This window comes from Moschus berezovskii, chromosome X (genome assembly GCF_049115385.1).
Source record: "Moschus berezovskii isolate FMDL1 chromosome X, NW_MosBer_1.0, whole genome shotgun sequence".
In the NCBI taxonomy this organism is placed as follows: domain Eukaryota; kingdom Metazoa; phylum Chordata; class Mammalia; order Artiodactyla; family Moschidae; genus Moschus; species Moschus berezovskii.
The window spans coordinates 63,088,676-63,103,316 of NC_142488.1; the positions used below are offsets into that span (position 1 = coordinate 63,088,676).

The following is a 14,641-nucleotide window of genomic DNA, read 5'->3' on the forward strand; positions in this document are numbered from 1 at the left end:
TCCTGATTTTAGAGGAAATGCTTTCTGCATTTAACCACTGAGTATGATGTTAGGTGTGGGCTCATCATGTATGGCCTTTATTATGTTGAGGTATGTTCCCTCTATGGGGTTCACAGGTGGCACAGTGGTAAAGAATCTGCCTGCCAATGCGAGAGACGCAGGTTTGATCCCTTGGTCAGGAAGATCCACTGGAATAGGAAATGGCAAACCACTCCAGTATTCATGTCTGGAAAATTCCATGGAGAGAGGAGCCTGGTGGGCTACAGTCCATGGGGTTGTAAAGAGCCAGACATGACTGAGTGACTGAGCACACATGCACACATGTTCCCTTTTTACCCACTTTGTTTTTTACTCTTTGGCTATGCTGCTTGGCTTGTAGGATCTTAATTCCCCCACCAAGTATTGAAACTGGGCCCTTGGCAGTAAAAGCACAGAGTCCTTACCTCTGGACTGCCAGGGAATTCCCTTTTTTTCTGTACCACTTTTGTGGAGAGTTTTTAAATCATAGATGAATGCTGAATTTTGTCAAAAGCTTTTTCTGCATCTATTGAGATGATAAGATTTTCATTCTTCAGTTTGTTAATGTGGTGTATGACATTGATTGATTTGTAGCTATTGAGCCGTTCTCATATACCTGGGATAAATCCCACTTGATCATGGTGTATGATCCTCTAATGTATTGTTGAATTTGGTTAGCTAATATTTTGTTGAGGATATTTGCATCTAAGTTCATCAATGATAATTGGCCTATAATTTTCTTTTTTTGTGATATCCTTGTCTGGTTTTGGTATCAAGGTGATGTTGGTCTCATAGATTGAGTTCCAAAGTGTTCCTTCCACTGCAAATTTTTGAAATAGCTTGAGAAAGATAGGTGTTAACTCATCTTTAAATATTTATTTGGTAGAATTCCCCTGTGAAGCCATCTGGTCTTGGTCTTTTGTTTGTTGGGAGATTTTTTATTATTATCGCTGATTCAGTTTCATTACTGGAAATTAATCTGTTCATATTTTCTGTTTCTTCTTGGTTCAGTCTTGGGAGAGTGTGCATTTCTAGGAATTCGTCCATTTCGTCTATGTTGTCCATTTTATTGGCATATAGTTGTTTGTAGTAGTCTCTTATGATCCCTTTAATTTCTATGGTACCAGTTGTACTTTCTTTTTCATTTCTGATTTTATTGATTAGGACCCTTTTGGATTTTTAAAAAAATTGTTTATTTATTTTTGGCTGTGCTGGGTCTTCACTGCTGCACAGGCTTTTCTCTAGTTGTAGCAAGAGGGGGCTACTCTCTAGTTGAGGTGCACAGGCTTCTTATTGTGGTAGCTTCTCTTGTTGTGAAGTACAGGCTCTAGGGCTCATGGGCTTCAGTGGTTGTGGCTCACAGGCTCCAGAGCACAGGCTCAATAGTTGTGTCACATGGGCTTAATTGCTCTGTGACATGTGGGATCTTCCCAGATCAGTGATTGAACCTGAGTCTCCTGCATTGGCATATGGATTCTTTACCACTGAGTCACCAGGGAACCCCTGGTTTCTTTTTTTTTTCCCCTTGATGAATCTGGCTACATGTTTATCAATTTTATTTATCTTTTCAAAGAATTAACTTTTAGTTTCATTGATATTTTCCCTTGTTTTTTAGTCACTATTTCATTTATTTCTCTCTGATTTCTTTCCTTCTACTAACTTTATCTTTTGTTCTTCTTTTTCTAGTTCCTTTAGGTATAAGATTTGTTTATTTGATTTTTTTTTTGTTTGTTTCTTGAGGTGAGGTTGTATCACTGTATTTATTTATTTATTTGGCTACACTAGGCCTTGGTTGCAGCATGTGGGATCTTCAGTTTCAACATACAGAATCTTTAGTTGTAGCATATGGGCCCTAGTTCCCTGACCAGGGATCAAACTGGGGCTCCCTGCATTGGGATCAAGGAGTCTTATCCACTGGACCACCAGAGAAGTCCCTTGTATCACTATAAACTTCCCTCTTAGAACTGCTTTTGCTGTGTCCCATAGATTTTGGATCATTGTGTTTTCGTTTTCTTTTGTCTCCAGGTATTTTTAAAATTTTCTCCTTGATTTCTTCACTGATCCTTTGGTTTGTTTAGTTTCCATGTATTCGTGGGGTTGTTTTTTTTTTTTGAGTTTTATTTTCTTGTAGTTGATTTCTAGTCTCATAGTATTGTGGCTGGAAAAGATATGATACTTGATATAATACTGCTGCTGCTGCTGCTAAGTCGCTTCAGTCGTGTCCAACTCTGTGCGACCCCATAGACGGCAGCCCACCAGGCTCCCCTGTCCCTGGGATTCTCTAGGCAAGAACACTGGAGTGAGTTGCCATTTCCTTCTCCAATGCATGAAAGTGAAAAGTGAAAGTGAAGTCTCTCAGTTGTGTCCAACTCTTCGCGACCCCATGGACTGCAGATGATACTAGTTTTCTTAAATGTACTGAAACTTAGTTTTATGGCCTAGCATTTGATCTCTTCTGGCGAGCATTCCATGTGCACTAGAAGAGAGTGTATATTCCACTATTATTGGATGGAATGTACTATATTTATCTATTAAGTCCATTTGGACTAATGTTTTATATAAGACCAGAGTTTCCTTGCTTATTTTTCATCTAGATTATCTGTCCACTGATGGAAATGGGGTGTTAAAATCACGTAGTATGATTGTGTTGCTGTCAGTTTCTCCCTTTATGTCTGTTAATATTTTCTGTATGTATTTAGGTGCTCTTATGTTGGGTGCATATATATTTACTATTGTTATACCTTCTTTTTGTGAGGAAGCTTTGCCACAGCTTGCAAGATCTTAGTTCCCTGACCAAGGATCAAACCTGTGCCCCATACAGTGGAAGCACAGAGTCTTAACCATTGGACTGTCAGGGAAATCCATATTATATCTTCTTCTTGGATTGATCCCTTAATCATTATGTAATACCCTTCTTTGTTCTTGTTACAGTCTTTGTTTTGATATATATATACTGCTGCTGCTGCTGCTGCTAAGTCGCTTCAGTCATGTCCGACTCTGAGCGACCCCATAGACGAAAGCCCACCAGGCTCCCTCGTCCCTGGGATTCTCCAGGCAAGAACACTGGAGTGGGTTGCCATTTCCTTCTCCAATGTGTGAAAGTGAAAAGTGAAAGTGAAGTCGCTCAGTCGTATCCGACCGTTAGCGACCCCACGGACTGCAGCCTACCAGGCTCCTCCATCCATGGGATTTTCTAGGCAAGAGTACTGGAGTGGCTTGCCATTGCCTTCTCTGATATATATACTACTATGTATAAAATAGATAAGTAGTGAGAACCTACTATATAGCACAGAGGACTCTACTCAGTACTCTGGTGACAAAGGGGATGTATTATACGTATAGCTGATTCACTGTGCTCTATAGCAGAAACTAACAACATTGTAAAGCAACTAAATTCCAATAAATTTTTTAATAACCTATAAAATAAAGTCTATTTTGTATGATATAAGTATTGCTACCCCAGCTTTCTTTTGATTTCTGTTTGCATGAATACCTTTTTCCATACCCTCACTTTCAATCTGTGTGTGTCTTTGGATCTGAAGTGTGTCTCTTGTAGGCAGCGTATATTTGGGTCTTGTCTTTGTATCCGTTCATTCACTCCATGTCTTTTAATTGGAGCATTTAGTGCATTTCCATTTAGTGCATTACCCATTATTGATGGATACATACCTATTGCCATTTGGTTAATTACTTGGGGATCATTTTTGTAATTTTTTTGATCGTCTCTTATTCTTTTGTTCTGTTCTCTTGTAATTTGATGACTGTCTTTAGTGATAGTTTGGATTCCTTTCTTTTTGTGTATGTGTTTCAATTATAGATTTTTAGTTTGTGGTTATCATCAGGGGTGTGTGTGTGTGTGTGTGTAAAATCAATGTATATACGCATATATATGATTAAGCTGCTAATCTCTTAATTTCAAAGGCATTTTAACAGCCCTGCATTTTTACTTCCCTCACCCCATGATTACTGTTTTTTACATCATATTTTACATCTTTTCATCTTGTGTAGCCTTTAACGACTTATTGAATATATAGATGATTTTTAGTGCTTTTATTTTAAAACATTCCTGCTAGCTTTGTACGTGGATGATTTACTACCTTTACTGTATATTCACCTTTATCAGTAAGCTTTTTCCTTTAGTAATTTTCATGTGTATGCTGCTGCTGCTAAGTCACTTCAGTCGTGTCCGACTCTGTGCGACCCCACAGACGGCAGCCGACCAGGCTCCGCCGTCTCTGGGGTTCTCCAGGCAAGAACACTGGAGTGGGTTGCCATTTCCTTCTCCAACGTGTGAAAGTGAAAAGTGAAAGTGAAATCGCTCAGTCATGTCGTATAGCTGTGGCCTTTTCTTTTTCACTTCCCTTTAAAATTTCTTATAAAGCTGGCTTGGTGGTGCTGAACTCATTTTTTTGCCTGTCTGTAATACTTTTGATTTCTCCATCAAATCTGAATGAAAGCCTTGCTGGGTAGAGCATTCTTGATTGTAGGTTTTTCCTTTACTTCACTTTATTTATTGTTTTCCTTTACTTCACTTTATATGTATTGTGCCACTTCCTCCTCCCCTGAAAAGTCTCTGCTGGAGTTAGCTGATAGCTTGTATGGTATGTGTTGCTTTTCCCTTGCTGCTTTTTATATTCTTTTTATCTTTAATTTTTGTCCTTTTAATTACAGTGTGTCTTGGTATGGTCCTCCTTGAATTGATCCTGTTTAGGACTCTGTGCTTCCTGGACCTGGATATCTGGATATCCAGGATAGGGAAGTTTTAAATTATTATGTCTTCAAATAAGTTCTCTGTCTGTTTCTCTCTCTTTTCCTCCTGGGACCCCTGTAATGTGAATGTTAGTATACTTGATGTTGTTTCAGAGGTCTCTTAAACTGTCCTCTTTTCTTTTTATTCTTTTTTCTGTTTTACTTTGGTGATTTCCACTACTCTGTATGCCAGCTTGCTGATCCATTCCTCTGTATCATTTAGTGTACTTTTAATTCCTTTTAGTGTAGTTTTCATTTCACTTATTGTATTTTTCATCTGTTTGGTTGTTCTTTATATATTCTAAGTCTTTGTTAAAAACTTAAAACTTCTCAGTCTATTCATCTCTTCTTGTCCTGAGTTCTTTGATCATGTTTTTTTTTTTTTTGATCATGTTTATAATCATTACTTTGACCTCTTTATTGATAGCTTGTCTATCTTCACTTCACCTAGTTCTTCTTCTGGAGTTTTATCTTGTTCCTTCATTTGGAACATGTTCCTCTGTCACCTCATTCTGCCTAATTTGCTGTTTTTATTTCTATGTATCTGGTAGGTTGATTCTGTTTCTCAACCTTGGAGAAGTAGCCTTTTTTTTTTTTTTGAGAAGTAGCCTTTTGTAGAAGATATCTTTGTGTCCCAGCAGCACACTTCCCTGTTGTCACCAGAGCTATATGCTCTAGAAGTGGTTCCTTCTGTTATGGTGGGTTGACTACTGTGGGTGGTCTCATAGGTGTGGCTCACCCCTGGTTTGGTTGGTTTTCAGACCCTGCTTTGTATAGAGGCTACTAGCTGCTTGTCAGCAGGGTCAGGTCACAAGATCCTGGCTGAAGGACCCAGGTTGTTGGGGCGGGGAGGTGGTCCTGGGCTAGTGCTTGCTCACTGGTGAGCAGAATCAGTTTCTGGATGGATTTCCTGGATCTAGTGTCAGTCTTCTGAATGGGACTGGTGAATGGGGCTGGTTCCTAATGTGTTTGGCTGCAGGTTCCTGGGTATTCCATTGCTGGTACTGGCCCACTGGTAAATAAGGCTAGGTGGCTGGCTGAGGAGTCCAAGGCATCTCAGTGATAGTATTGGCCTGCTGATAGGTGTGGCTAGGGCCTAGGTGGTCCCAAGGCCAATGCCAGCTCATTGGTGTGCAGAACCAGGTCTTGGTATCCCTGGATTCAGGGCCCTATGCATCCCGAAGCTGGTTTCAGCCCACTGGTGTATGGGGCTGGATCCCAGGGCTGCTGGCTAAGGAGTCCAGGGTGTCCCAGGTCTGCTCTCTGCCTGCTGATGTTTTGGCTAGGTCCTGAGAAGGCAGGCTGTGGGGCTGTGGGGCTGTGGTGATTCTGGGGCCAGTGTCTATCCATTGGTTGTGGGGGTTGGAGTTCAGGAGATCTCACCAGTGGTGCCCACTCACCAATGGGTGAAGCTGGGTCCTGGCGCTAGTGCCAATCCACTTGTGGGTAGAACCAGGTCCTGGGGTCTCTGGCTGCAGGGCCGAGGGGTCCCAGAGCTGATGTCTGACCACTGGTGGTTGAGACCAGTTCTTGACATGGCTGCAGGGTCTGGGGTGTCCTCAAGCTTGTGTCAGCCCACTGGTGAATGAGGATGGATCCTGGTGGCTGAGGGGCTCAAGAGGTCTCAGAGCTGATGTTGGCCTGCTGGTGGGTGAGGGCATAGCCCAGTAGGTTCCAGGGCTAGCGCCAGCCTGCTGGTAGGTGGGCTGGGTCCTGCCATGGCAGGTTGTGGTGCTACAGTGGTCCTTGGGCAGGTGTCTGCCCACTGGTGGGTGAGGCTGGTTCCAAGGCTAGAGCTTGCTCACGGGTGGGTGAGTCCAGGTCACAGGGTGTCCTGAGGCTGGTGCCTGCCCACTGGTGGACAGAGCTGAGTCCTGGGGGTCTCTGGCTGCAGGGCTTTGGGGGTCCTGGGTCTAGTGCCTGTGCTCTGTTGTATAGGACTGGGTCCTGGGCCCTCTGCAGACAGGGCCATGTTCAGAGGGAGCTGTGGGTTCAGAGGGTTTTAAGACTGCCTGCCTGCTGGTGTGTGTGGCTGTTCCTGCCTGGCTAGTTGCTTGGCCTGAAGCATCCCAATACGGGTGCCTGCAGGCTGGTGGGCAGGAGTGGAGCAGCGTCCCAAGGCTAATAAACTAGAAGGAGGATTCCAAAATGGTGCTTGCCACCCCACTGTCTGTGTGTCCAGGATGAGACATATGTCTTTGTCCAGTTGCTTCTTGCCTCTCTGGAAGGTTCTCCAAGATCAACAGGTGGGTCTGACCTAAGCTTCTTTCAAATTACTGCTTCAGCCCTGGGTCTTGGAGCATGTGAGATTTTGTATGCCCTTTAAGACTGGAGTCTCTATTTCCCATAACCCTCTGGCTCCCCTGAAAGTAAGCCCCACTGGCCTTCAAAGCCAAACATTCTGGGGGATCATCTTCCTGATATTGGACATTTGGACTGGGGAGCCCGATGTGGGGCTCAGACCCCTCGCTTCTTGGGGAGAACCTCTGCAATTGTAATTATTCTCCCATCTATAGGTTGTCCACTCTGGGGTATGGGTCTCGACTATACTGTGACTCTGGCCCTCCTACTCATCTCATTGTTGTTCCTTCTTTACGACTTTAGTTGTAGGAGATCTTTTCTGCTAGATTCTGGTCTTTCTCATCAATAGTTGCTCTCATCAAATAGTTGTGATTTTGGTGGTGCCAGTGAGAGGAGGTGAGCTCAGAGTCTTCCTGCTCGGCCATTTTGACCAATAAAGAAACTAGTAAGAAATATTTTTATCTTTGACAATCTGACAGGTTGAAAACCTATAACTAATAATTTTTTTTTTTACTAAAAATACATGCACATGGCAAAAAACAACACGAGCAATATAAAAGGATATACAGTTGAAGTTATAACCCCTGTTCCCTCGGTTCCCTTTCTAGAGATGCCCACTGTCAGTTTCTTATTTATTCCTCCAGATATCTTGTATGCAAACCATGTATATACAAGTATAATAAATGTGTGTGTGTGCACATGCATTTGAATATCTGTCTGTCTGATTTACTGATGAAAACATCTGAACATACTTATTTATATGGGTTAGTATATTTTAGGAAAAATTCCTAGATGTATGATTGTTGTATCAATGTATTATAGTGATTGATGTCATTTCCAGCCCAGTATCCATGCCATGTCTTCACCATTGTTCAGCAGTCATAAAGTTTGAAAGGAATGGAACTGATCTCACTCCCAGCTTCAAGAGTGGGTGCACCACCTTGTAACACGATCAAAGTAAGTCCATCCCCCATGCTTTGGTTATTGGTTCAGGCCAGCCAGGCCTTTGCCAATCAATGCATACCACTGTCCTGTCAAAGGGAAAGTTCAGGAATGGTCCAGTGATACCAAGTCAATGAAATGTTAGAAGATATTTGTTGATGTATTGGGAGGAAGAAGGTTGATTTCCTTTTTTTTTTTCCCTTTGCTCTTGTGAGAGAGAATAAAAGCCAGCTTTGTCTCTTCTTTTGCACAGTATGTTGTAGCTGATGTGAAGAGTTCAAGTGCTGCAGCCCTTTTGCTACCAAGAACGGAATCAGATTTACAGTGGAGCTCACACTTGGGACAACTGAACTGACAGATGGTAGGAAATTAGGTCCTTGGTGATACTGATCCACAGAAGCAAACCAATTTCCAAGCCTACTCGTCCCCTGGAATTTGCGTTACTGTTTAAGACTATTGGAGTTGAGTTTTCTGTTATTTACAAATAAAAAAGCATATAAACTTTATTTTTTTCCTTTCTTAAAAAGGTTTTTATTGGAGTATAGTTGATTTACAATGCAGTTTAGTTTCAGGCGTACAGCAAAATGATTCAGTTATACATATACATGTATTCAAAAATGTGGAACGCTTCATGAATTTGTGTATCATCCTTGCACGGGGGTTGTGCTAACCTCTGTATCGTTCCAATTGTAGTAATGTGCTGTAGTAATGTAGTAAAGTGTGCCAAAGTGAGCACACTTTAAAAATTTTTTGATAAGTTGCCTTACAAAAGATATACTGATTTACAATCCAACAACAAAATATGAGTGTTTCTCCACAGCCTTGACAAAATAATATATTATCAAACTATCTGATACTGCCATTTTTATAGGAAAAGAGTGGTATCATACTTAACAGTCTTTTTATCATGAGTAAGGTTAAACTTTTTGTTTGTTTATGTTTTGGCCACGCTGCTCAGCATGTGGGATCTTAGTTCCCTGACCAGGAATTGAACCTGTGTCCCCTGCATGGAAACATGGAGTCCTAACCACTGGGCCACCAGAGTTCCCTAAGCTTTCTAATATACTTAAAATTCACATATATTTCCTTTTTGTCTGCATGCATGTGTGTATACTACTCGTGTCCTTTGCCTAGTTTTCTATTTCTCTTTTCTTATTGCTTTGTAAAAGCTTTTTATATCCTAAGTAAATCAGGTTCTTGTTATGTGGGTTGAAATGTACTTTCTGAATCTCTTCTTTGGCTTTTGATTTTCTTTTTCCATTAATTTTTTTTTTTTTTTTTTTTTTGGCTGCACTGGGTCTTCATTGCTGCTTGTGGGATTTCTCTGTTGCAATGCACAGGCTTCTCATTGCAGTAGCTTCTTTTGTTACAGAGCACAGGCTCTAGGGCATGCAGGGATCAATAGTTGCAGCTCATGGGCTCTAGAGTGAGGGCTGAGTAGTTGTGAGACATGGACTTAGTTGCCCTGCAGCATGTGGAATTCTCCTGGACCAGGGATTGAACCCGATCCCCTGCGTTGACAGGCAGATTTCCAACCACTGGACCACCAAGGATCTTTTTGCATTTTTAAAACATTTTATTTATGTATTTTTGGCTGTGCTGGATCTTCATTGCTGTGCAGGCCTTTCTCTAGTTGCTATGAGCAGGGGCTACTCTCTAGTTATGGTATTCTCTTGTTGTGGATCACAGACTCTAGGGTATGCAGACTCCAGTAGTTGTGGCTCCTGGACTTGAGAACACAGGCTCAGTAGTTGTGGTGCACGAACTCAGTTGTTTGCTCCATGGCATGTGGGATCTTCCTGGACCAGGGATCGACACCATGTCTCCTATGTTGACAGGTGGATTCTTTACCGCTGAGCCACCAGGGAAGCCTTGCTTTTTGCATTTTTATGGCAAATATATATAACATAAAATTTAGCATTTTAAAGCGCACAATTCATTGGCATTAAGTACATTCACAATATTGTATAACCTTTAACACTGTTTATTTCCAGAACTTTCTCATCCTAAAGAGAAACTGTTCCTATTAAATGGTAATTCTCCATTGTCCCTTCCAACAGATCTGGTAAACTCTATTTTAATTTCTGTCTCTATGAATTTGCCTATTGTAGGTAACTTATATGAGTGTAATTGTACAATATTTGAATTTTTCTGTCTTATTTCATTTGGCATGTTTTCAAGATTCATATTTATCGTAACATATATCAGAATGTTATTCCTTTTTATGGCTGAATAATATTGCATTCCATGTATATACCAAATTTTATTTATTCATTCATCTGTTGATGGACACTTGAGTCATTTCTCAGTTCAGTTCAGTCGCTCAGTCATGTCCGATGCTCTGCGACCCCATGGACTGCAGCACACCAGGCTTCCCTGTGATCACCAACTCCCGGAGCTTACTCAAACTCACGTCCATTGAGTCGATGATGCCATCCAACCGTCTCATCCTCTGTCATCCCCTTCTCCTCCCACCTACAATCTTTCCCAGCATCAGGGTCTTTTCAAATTTGTCAGTTCTTCGAATCAGGTGGCCAAAGTATTGGAGCTTCAACTTCAACATCATTCCTTCCAATGAATATTCAGGACTGATTTCCTTTAGGATTGACTGGTTTGATCTCATTGCAGTCCAAGGGACTCTCAAGAGTCTTCTCCAACACCACAGTTCAAAAGCATCCATTCTTCAGCATTCAGCTTTCTTTATAGTCCAACTCTCACATCCATACATGACTACTGGAAAAAGCATAGCTTTGACAAAACAGACCTTTGTTGGCAAATGAATGTCTCTGGTTTTTAATATACTGTCTAGGTTGGTCATAGCTTTTCTTCCAAAGAGCAAGCATCTTTTAATTTCATGACTGCAGTCACCATCTGCAGTGATTTTGGAGCCCCCCAAAATGAAGTCTGTCATTGTTTCCATTGTTTCCCCATCAATTTGCCATGAAATGATGTGACTAGGTGCCATGATCTTAGTTTTTCGAATGTTGAGTTTTAAGCCAACATTTTCACTCTCCTCTTTCACTTTGATCCAGAGGCTCTTTAGTTCTTCTTAGCTTTCTGCCATGAGGGTAGTGTCATCTGCCTATCTGAGGTTATTGATGTTTCTCCTGTCAATCTTGATTCCAGCTTGTGCTTCATCCAGCCTGGAATTTCACATGAGGGACTCTGTATATAAGATAAATAAGCCAGGTGGCAATATACAGCCTTGACGTGCTCCTTTCCATATTTGGAACCAGTCTGTTGTTCCATGTCCAGCTCTAACTGTTGCTTCTTGACCTGCATATGCTGCACTCAGTATGCTAGCAAATTTGGAAAACTCAGCAGTGGCCACAAGACTGGAAAAGGTCAGTTTTCATTCCAATCCCAAAGAAGGGCAATGCCAAAGAATGCTCAAACTACTGCACAATTGTCCTGCTGCTACTGCTGCTGCTAAGTCGCTTCAGTCGTGTCTGACTCTGTGTGACCCCATAGACAGCAGCCCACCAGGCTCCCCTGTCCCTGGGATTCTCCATGCAAGAACACTGGAGTGGGTTGCCATTTCCTTCTCCAATGCGTGAAAGTGAAGTCGCTCAGTTGTGCCTGACTCTTAGCGACCCCATGGACTGCAGCCTACCAGGCTCCCCCATCCATGGGATTTTCCAGGCAAGAGTACTGGAGTGGGGTGCCATTGCCTTCTCCGTGTTCTCAGCTCACACACTAGTATAGTAATGCTCAAAATTCTCCAAGCCAGGCTTCAACAGAACGTGAACCATCAACCTCCAGATGTTCAAGCTGGTTTTAGAAAAGTCAGAGGAACAAGAGATCAAATTACCAACATCCGTTGGATTATCAAAAAAGCAAGAGAGTTCCAGAAAAACATCTACTTCTGCTTTATTGACTATCCCAAAGCCTTTGACTGTGTGGATCATAAGAAACTGTGGAAAATTCTTAAAGATATGGGAATACCAGACCACCTGACCTGCCTCTTGAAAAATCTGTATGCAGGTCAGGAAGCAACAGTTAGAACTGGACATGGAACAACAGACTGGTTCCAAATAGGGAAAGGAGTACGTCAAGGCTGTATATTGTCACCCTGATTATTTAACTTATGTGCAGAGTACATCATGAGAAATTCTGGGCAAATGAAGCACAAGCTGGAATCAAGATTGCTGGGAGAAATATCAATAACCTCAGATAGGCAGATGACACCACCCTTATGGCAGAAAGTGAAGAACTAAAGAGCCTCTTGATGAAAGTGAAAGAGGAGAGTGAAAAAGTTGGCTTAAAACTCAACATTCAGAAAACTAAGATCATGGCATCTGGTCCCATCACTTCATGGGAAATAGATGGGGAAACAGTGACAGACTTCATTTTTTGGGCTCCAAAATCACTGCAGATGGTGACTGCAGCCATGAAATTAAAAGACCCTTGCTCCTGGGAAGAAAAGTTACGACCAACCTAGACAGCATATTAAAAAGCAGAGATATTACTTTGCCAACAAAGGTCTGCTTGTCAAGGCTATGGTTTTGCCAGTAGTCATGTATGGATGTGAGAACTGGACTATAAAGAAAGCTGAGTGGTAAAGAATTGATGCTTTTGAACTGTGGTGTTGGAGAAGACTCATGAGAGTCCCTTGGACTGCAAGGTTATCCAACCAGTCCATTCTAAAGGAGATCAGTCCTGGGTGTTCATTGGAAGGACTGATGCTAAAGCTGAAACTCGAATACTTTGGCCACCTCATGCGAAGAGTTGACTCATTGAAAACGACTCTGTTGCTGGGAGGGATTGGGGGCAGGAGGAGAAGGGGACGACAGAGAATGAGATGGCTGGATGGCATCACTGACTCGATGGACATGAGTTTGCGTGAACTCCGGGAGTTGGTGATGGACAGGGAGGCCGGGTGTGCTGCAATTCATGGGGTCTCAAAGAGTCGGACACGACTGAGCGACTGAACTGAACTGTGTTGTACATCTTTTTGTATGTTTATTGGCCATCTTTTTGTATATTTATTGGCCATTTATTCTTTGAAATAAATATCCCTTTGCCCATCTTTGAATTTGGTTGTTTTATTATTTTTCAAGACCATTTTGACTATTCAAGGTCCCTTCAGATTCCAAATGAATTTTAGGATGGATTTTTCTATTTCTGCAAAAAATTACATTGGAGTTTTGATCAGGATTGCACTGAATCTTTAGATCACTTTTTCCCCTACAATGTGTGTGTGAAGTGAAAGTCGCTTAGTCGTGTCCTACTTTTTGTGATCCCATGGACTATACAGTCCATAGAATTCTCTAGGCCAGAATACTGGAGTGGGTAGCCTTTCCTTTTTCCAGGGGATCTTTCCAACCCAAGGATTGAACCCGGGTCTCCCGCATTGCAGGTGGATTCTTTACCAGCTGAGCCACCAGCAAAGCCCTTGGTGTGTGTATGTGTGTATAAAATTTGAGATGATCATGTGATTTTAATCCTTTATTATGTTAATGTCATGTAGCACATTGACTGATGTGCATATACTGAACCATCCCTGCATCCCAGGGCTTAATCTTACTTGGTTGTTGTATATGATCTCTTTAATGTGCTTTTGAAATAAATATGCTAGTATTTTGTTGGGGATTTTTACATCCATGTACATCAGGAATGTTGGCCTGTAGTTTCCTTTTCTTGTGGTGTCTTTGTCTGGCTTTGGTTTCAGGGTAATAGGCCATAGAGTGCATTAGGAAGTATTTCCTTTTCAATTTTTTGGGAAAAGTCTGAGAAGAATTGGTGTTGCTTCTTTTTTAAATGTTTGGTTGAATTCACCAGTGAAACCATCGTAATCCTGAGTGTTTCTTTGTTGGGAAGTCTTCAATTACTGGTTAAATATCCTTACTAGATATAGGTCTTCTCAGATTTTCTATTTATTTATGGGCCATTTCTGGTAATTTATGAAGGGGACATACTCATTTCTTCTACCCATAGACTTCAGTTCAGTTCAGTTCAGTTCAGTCGCTCAGTCGTGTTCGACTCTCCGTGACCCCATGAATCACAGCACGCCAGGCCTCCCTGTCCATCACCAACTCCCGGAGTTCACTCAAACTCATGTCCACAGAGTCGGTGATGCCATCCAGCCATCTCATTCTCTGTCGTCCCCTTCTCCTCCCGCCCCCAACCTTTCCCAGCATCAGAGTCTTTTCCAGTGAGTCAACTCGTCGCATGAGGTGGCCAAAGTATTGCAGTTTCAGCTTTAGCATCAGTCCTTCCAATGAACACCCAGGATTGATCTCCCTTAGAATGGACTGGTTGGATCTCCTTGCAGTCCAAGGGACTCTCAAGAGTCTTCTCCAACACCACAGTTCAAAAGCATCGATTCTTCGGCGATCAGCTTTCTTCACAGTCCAACTCTCACATCCATACATGATTACGGGAAAAACCATAGCCTTGACTAGACGGACCTTTGTTGGCAAAGTAATGTCTCTGCTTTTTAATATACTATCAAGGTTGGTCATAACTTTCCTTCCAAGGAGTAAGCATAGACTACTGTATTTCAAATGTGTGAGTTTTTTCCACACCAATAAATTCTGCAGATCTCAGGGGACACCAACTAGGTGTTCTATGATTTAACTCAATTCTGACACTATCTACCAACAGATAGCATCAGATCCTACATGTTAAG

General features: G+C 41.9%; 1 protein-coding gene and 1 non-coding gene across 5 annotated transcripts in view; one reads left to right on the top strand and one right to left on the bottom strand.

Moving 5' to 3' along the window:
* ITGB1BP2 (integrin subunit beta 1 binding protein 2) overlaps nucleotides 1–14,076 on the top strand; it is a 45,108-nt gene extending 31,032 nt beyond the window's left edge. For 2 of the 4 annotated variants that reach the window (XR_016036951.1, XR_008687443.2), the window contains 2 exons: nucleotides 7,910–8,025; nucleotides 8,264–14,075. The gene's annotated coding sequence lies outside the window, so the exon portion shown is untranslated. Of the gene's footprint in view, nucleotides 1–7,909; nucleotides 8,026–8,263 lie in introns of all 4 variants that reach the window. The other 2 variants (XR_008687444.2, XR_016036952.1) reach the window with 2 other exon arrangements.
* Nucleotides 8,624–8,726, bottom strand: LOC129535311 (U6 spliceosomal RNA). Its single transcript, XR_008681585.1, has one exon. It is a non-coding gene; the product is annotated as a U6 spliceosomal RNA (small nuclear RNA).
* Nucleotides 14,077–14,641: the final 565 nt, after the last annotated feature.